Here is a 7,500-nt window from a genome sequence, read left to right on the forward strand (position 1 = left end):
ATCACTATCTGAGCTAAGAAAAGAAACCATTATTAATTATAACCATCTTTCTCACTTCATCAGGTCTTCTCCAAGTATTATTATTATTATCATTATTATTATTATTATTATTATTATTATTATTATCATTATTATTATTATTATTATTATTATTATTATTATTATTATTATTATTATTATCATTGACTTATTTCAATGATCACGCCCCTCATCGTTCTCAGTTTCTCATAAAACAAAATATACATTGAGATGAAAAAGACGCTCAACATATCACAATAGGCAACACATCTAATCAACTCTCCACTGTGACACACAGCAGGTACATTAGTAGAAATATAGTATACATATTTATTCTCGGTCACTTGCGTGCCTGACTAAATAATAATAATAATAATAACAAATAACTAACTCGAAAATAAATACACTACTTGCTTATTATTGATATACCAGTATAGTCTACACAACTCTCTAGATGTTTGAACGTGTGGCTCCGAAGAGGAGCCGGATTGATGGTGATATTGGCTGAAGGGGAGGGAGGCCCTTTATTTACTTCTTCTCAGTCTTCTTGGGAAGGAGCACGGCCTGAATGTTGGGCAGCACGCCACCCTGTGCAATGGTGACTCCGGAGAGGAGCTTGTTAAGTTCCTCGTCGTTGCGGATGGCCAGCTGCAGGTGACGTGGGATGATGCGAGTCTTCTTGTTGTCACGGGCGGCATTGCCGGCAAGCTCAAGGACTTCAGCAGCCAGGTACTCCATAACTGCCGCAAGGTACACGGGGGCACCAGCACCCACGCGCTCGGCGTAGTTGCCTTTCCTTAGAAGGCGATGAATCCTGCCGACCGGGAACTGGAGTCCAGCACGACTGGAACGGGACTTTGACTTTCCCTTCACCTTTCCTCCCTTGCCGCGTCCAGACATGATAATGGATGTTGTGGTAGTAGTAGTAGTAGTAGTAGTTGTTGTTGTTGGTGATAAATGAGGAGCGCGAGTACTCTAACCTCGTCGGTAGCTCTGCGAGCAAGTAGTGAATTTTGGGAAAAACGGCTATATATACGCGAGATCAGATCGGCCCAGAGCGCGTCTGGACCAATCAGGACGCTCGCTGAGGTGGCGACTCCTGATCCTGAGTAGGCACGCTAATATATATACCACTTTTCAACTGAGAAAACGCACACTCGTTCTCACAGCAGTACGGCGACACTATGCCTCCCAAAGCATCAGGAAAGGCTGCCAAGAAAGCTGGCAAGGCACAGAAGGCCATTGCCAAGGGCGACAAGAAGAAGAAGCGCAGGAGGAAGGAGAGCTACTCCATCTACATCTACAAGGTGCTCAAGCAAGTCCACCCAGACACTGGCGTGTCCTCCAAGGCCATGTCAATCATGAACTCGTTCGTGAATGACATTTTCGAGCGCATCGCTGCCGAGGCATCCCGCCTGGCACACTATAACAAGCGCTCCACCATCACCAGCCGGGAAATCCAGACCGCTGTCCGTCTTCTTCTGCCTGGTGAACTGGCAAAACACGCTGTTTCTGAAGGCACCAAGGCTGTTACCAAGTATACCTCCTCCAAGTAAACAGGCGGCCAGTATACTGCTGCCAGTATAAAATAATACCCGGCTCCATTGGAGCCACACTTGAAAAGGAAAAAAGATACGATATAGACAAATGCATTATTATTATAATTATTGTTATTATTATTAATATTATTATTATTATTATTTTTATTATTATTATTATTATTATTATTATTATTATTATTATTATTATTATCATTATTAATAATATTAATATTGTTGTTTTTATTATGATTATTATTATAATAATTATTGTATCATTATTATTATTATTATTATTATTATTATTATTATTATTATGCTTATTATTATCGTGATTATTATTCTGTGGAGATAAAGAAAAGATAAAAAAAAAATAGAGATAAAGAAAGATAAAAATTCTCCCAAGTGAAAGAGATATGGCCATGGAAGAGGGAATAATAATAATAATATAAAAAAAAAAAAAGGGGGGAAGGATATTGAGTTGAAAGTCGATACCTGATACTGAAAGATGGAAAATAAATATTTTCTTCCACAAAACCAAACAGATTGTCTATGAAAATTCTTTAATGAAAGAGATGTTTGGCCCTAAAAAGGGCCTAGATATTGCTGTTATGAAGATCATTCGTGGATGACTTCTTAGGCACGCTCGCCACGGATGCGACGAGCCAGTTGGATGTCCTTTGGCATGATAGTCACGCGCTTGGCATGGATGGCGCACAGGTTGGTATCCTCAAACAGACCCACGAGGTAAGCCTCGGAAGCTTCCTGGAGAGCCATGACAGCAGAGGACTGGAAGCGGAGGTCAGTCTTGAAATCCTGAGCAATTTCACGCACCAGGCGCTGGAAAGGCAGTTTCCTGATAAGCAGCTCAGTGCTCTTCTGATAACGGCGGATCTCACGGAGAGCAACGGTTCCAGGCCTGTAACGGTGGGGTTTCTTGACACCTCCAGTGGCTGGAGCAGACTTGCGAGCTGCCTTTGTAGCAAGCTGCTTGCGGGGCGCCTTGCCACCAGTGGACTTGCGAGCCGTTTGCTTGGTACGTGCCATAGTTGTGGTAACAACAACTCACAACGAACACTCAGCTGAGTCTGCCCGCGCTTCCCACAAAATCCCTTTATATATGAATCGGGTGGGCCCGACGACTCCAACCCTGCCTTGTGATTGGTCAGAAACGTCCAGTGAGGCTCATCGCCCACGCAGTCACCGCATGAAAGATGTGATCATTATTGTTAGTCTAATTCATTTTGTTCTTATTCTTATTCTTATTCTTATTCTTTCTTCCCTCATTCATAACAAATCTTGGAAAATATACAGCAGAACTGACATGTCATTTAAAATTCTAAGACAATTAGCAAGAAAGTTGTGATATTCTTATTTTTTTCATTCTTTTTATTCTATTTTTTTCTTATTCTTGTCATAATTAATATTGTTATCTTTATTATTTTCATTTTTTTTTATTATTCTTCCTTATCTTATTCTTATTTATCCTACTTTTAGAGAGATGAGGCTTGTGCGGTCACCCATCCAAGTTCTGCCCGGACCCCCTGCTTAACCTTGCTGATCCCGCCGTCAGCTGATTGGTCAAGAGCGGAGAACAAGGTGTTGGGAGGGCTTATTTCTCTTATTCTTATTCTTTCCTGTATTGTTGTTGCATTGTTGTGCTGAAAATGTTGGAAAATATGCACTAAAATTAACCCTTCATTCATAATTCTACGACAATTAGCAAGAGAGATATATTATTACTTTTTTCCCTTATTTTTGTTCTTTTTATTCTTAATCTTCTTTTTTTTATTATAGTTGTTATTGTTATTTTATTATTTTCGTTTTTCGTTCATTCTCCTCATTCTTATTGCTATTTTTTTCTATTCTCAGAGAGATGAGGCTTTTGTGGTCACCCATCCAAGTTCTTCCCGGACCCCCTGCTTAACTGCGCTGATCCCGCCGTTAGCTAATTGGCCAAGACCGGAGAACTAGGTGTTGGGAGGCCTTCTTTCTATTATTCTTATTCTTTCTTCCCCCATTCATATCGTTGTATTGGAAATGTTGGAAAATATACAAAAGAATTCACCCTTCTATGACAATTAGGAAGAAAGACATGGGATGCTTTCTTTCTTTTTTTTTATATTCCTTTATTGTAATTTTTCTTATTCTTGTTATAATAATTCTTACTGTTATCTTTATTACTTAAAATTTTCGTTCATTCTCCCTATTCTTATTCTTATTTTTTTTATTTATTTATTTTTTTTCAGACAGATGAGGCTTGTGTAGTCACCCATCCAAGTATTGCCCGAAACCCCTGCGTAATCTCGACGATTTCATTTGACAATACCTATTTACTTATTTATTTATTATTATATTTATTAAAAAAAAAAAAGAAGAAAAGAAGATGAAGAATAAGGTATGTAATCGAAATACTCTCTCTATACTGTAGCAATAGTTTAGCTGGATGTACTTGTATTGTGTCAAAAATACTTGCAATATCTGCAATTGTAACCTGCAGTGTCGGCATAATGCATAATTAAGCAATGAAAAGAAAAATTAATAAAAGAATAAATGAAAAAAAGAAAGAAAAAAAGATACAATTAACAATTAAATATATTAGCTACCCCTCTACGTTTCTTTATCACTGCAGAAAAATGGAAACATTTTAACGTAGACTTGTCAAAATTCAACTGAAATTAAGGGTTAAATAAGGATTGTCACCCCTTCCCCAGAGGATATTCATTGTCTTTTAATATATATATATATATATATATATATATATATATATATATATATATATATATATATATATATATATATATATATATATATATATATATATATATATATATATATATATTCTTTTTATTTAAAGTCTTATTTAGAGAGAGAGAGAGAGAGAGAGAGAGGTAACGTCCTTGAGGATAGCAGCTCGTCTACGCTCCGCTCAGTGATCAGCGTTAGAATGTAATTCCTCATTTCTTTAAAAAAAAAAAAAAAAAAAAAAAAACAGAAACTTTATTTAGGGGGCTTGCTGGAAACAAACTACAATGGAGGAAAGAACAATATGTCTGCTATATGACCCACCCAGTTAAATTTTCAAGAAGCAAACGCAAGTTGGAAAATACGAGGAAGATAAATTTTCATTTATATACGTTTTATGGTAATTTCTGCCACGCCTTCCTCTATTCATCAAACGTCACTGACACTTATTCCCTTTATTTTTTACTTTACAGAATCTTTTGTAGGGCAAGACTCTAGAGGATATGTGCTTTCATAAATTCTATAATGCTTTGCTTATCATAGAGACATAAAAAAAAAAAATAATAATAATAAAAATAAATAAATTAATTAATTTAAAAAATCAAAATAAATAGATATATAAATTAATTAATCAATCAAATAAATTTCTATGCTTCACCTTTATAGCATTCGTATGAATGTCAAAACAAAACAAAAAATATAAATATAAATAATAATATGAAAAAAAAAAATTACTAAATATATGAAAAATAGCATTACTACTACTACTACTACTACTACTACTACTGCTACTACTACTACTATTTTTTTTTTTTTTTTTATGTAGGAAGGACACTGGCCAAGGGCAACAAAAATGTAATAAAAAAAATGCCCACTGAAATGCCAGTCCCATACAGGGGTCAAAGCAGTGGTCAAAAAATGATGAATAAGTGTCTTGAAACCTCCCTCTTGAAGGAATTCAAGTCATAGGAAGGTGGAAATACGGAAGCAGGCAGGGAGTTCCAGAGTTTACCAGAGAAAGGGATGAATGATTGAGAATACTAGTTAACTCTTGCGTTAGAGAAGTGGACAGAATAGAGGTGAGAGAAAGAAGAAAGTCTTGTGCAGCGAGGCCACGGAAGGAGGGGAGGCATGCAGTTAGCAAGATCAGAAGAGCAGTTAGCATGAAAATAGCGGTAGAAGACAGCTAGATATGCAACATTGCGGCGGTGAGAGAGAAGCTGAAGACAGTCAGTTAGAGGAGAGGAGTTGATGAGACGAAAAGCTTTTGATTCCACCCTGTCTAGAAAAGCAGTATGAGTGGAACCCCCCTCAGACATGTGAAGCATACTCCATACATGGACGGATAAGGCCCTTGTACAGAGTTAGCAGCTGGGGGGGTGAGAAAAACTGGCGGAGACGTCTCAGAACACCTAACTTCATAAAAGCTGTTTTAGCTAGAGATGAGATGTGAAGTTTCCAGTTCAGATTATAAGTAAAGGACAGACCGAGGATGTTCAATGTAGAAGAGGGGGACAGTTGAGTGTCATTGAAGAAGAGGGGATAGTTGTCTGGAAGGTTGTGTCGAGTTGATAGATGGAGGAATTGATTTTTTGAGGCATTGAACAATATCAAGTTTGTTCTGCCCCAATGAGAAATTTTAGAAAGATCAGAAGTCAGGCGTTCTGTGGCTTCCCTGCGTGATATGTTTACCTCCTGAAGGGTTGGACGTCTATGAAAAGACGTGGAAAAGTGCAGGGTGGTATCTTCAGCGTAGGAGTGGATAGGACAAGAAGTTTGGTTTAGAAGATCATTAATGAATAATAAGAAGAGAGTGGGTGACAGGACAGAACCCTGAGGAACACCACTGTTAATTGATTTAGGAGAAGAACAGTGACCGTCTACCACAGCAGCAATAGAACGGTCAAAAAGGAAACTTGAGATGAAGTAAACAGAGAGAAGGATAGAAACCGTAGGAGGGTAGTTTGGAAATCAAAGCTTTGTGCCAGACTCTATCAAAAGCTTTTGATAATTATGTCCAAGGCAACAGCAAAAGTTTCACCAAAATCTCTAAAAGAGGATGACCAAGACTCAGTAAGGAAAGCCAGAAGATCACCAGTAGAGCGGCCTTGACGGAACCCATACTGGCGATCAGATAGAAGGTTGTGGAGTGATAGATGTTTAAGAATCTTCCTGTTGAAGATAGATTCAAAAACTTTAGATAGGCAGGAAATTAAAGCAATAGGATGGTAGTTTGAGGGATTAGAACGGTCACCCTTTTTAGGAACAGGTTGAATGTAAGTAAACTTCCAGCAAGAAGGAAAGGTAGTGTTGACAGACAGAGCTGAAAGAATTTGAATAGGCAAGGTGCAAGCATGGAGGCATTGTTTCGGAGAACAATAGGAGGGACCCCATCCGGTCCATAAGCCTTCCGAGGGTTTAGGCCAGCGAGGGCATGGAAAACATCATTGCGAAGAATTTTAATAGGTGGCATGAAGTTGTCAGAGGGTGGAGGAGAGGGAGGAACAAGCCCAGAATCGTCCAATGTAGAATTTTTAGCAAAGGTTTGAGCAAAGATTTCAGCTTTAGAAATAGATGCGATAGCAGTGGTGCCATCTGGTTGAAATAGAGTAGGGAAAGAAGAAGCAGCAAAGTTATTGGAGATACTTTTTGGCTAGATGCCAGAAATCACGAAGGGAGTTAGAGAGAGAGAGAGAGAGAGAGAGAGAGAGAGAGAGAGAGAGAGAGAGAGAGAGAGAGAGAGAGAGAGAGAGAGAGAGAGAGAGAGAATGTGTGTGTGTGTATATGTGTCGGTTGGGTTGTGAAGGATGGGAAAAACCAGCAAGCCTCGGCTCCACTGACTGATCGATACTTGAATGTAATTCAAGTAAGGCGAAGTTAGGTTAGATTAGGTCAGGTCAGGTTAAGTTAGGTTAGGTTAGGTTAATTTAGGTTAGGTTGTTAGTGTTAGTTTAGGGTAGTTTAGGTGATGTTACGTTATGTTAGGTTAGGTTAGGTTAAGTTAGGTTATGTTAGGTTAGGTTAGGCCAGCTTTGCTTAATTTAGGTTAGGTTAATTTAGGATATTATAGGTTAGGTTCATTTAGGTGAAGTTTGGTTACATTAGGTTAGGTAATGTTAATTTAAGTTAGATTAGGTTAGTCAGGTTAGGTGAAGTTAAGTTAGGTTAGGTTAGGAACAACAATAAAAAGAAAGGAGGA

The sequence above is a fragment of the Scylla paramamosain genome, chromosome 17, assembly GCF_035594125.1.
Source record: "Scylla paramamosain isolate STU-SP2022 chromosome 17, ASM3559412v1, whole genome shotgun sequence".
NCBI lineage: Eukaryota > Metazoa > Arthropoda > Malacostraca > Decapoda > Portunidae > Scylla > Scylla paramamosain.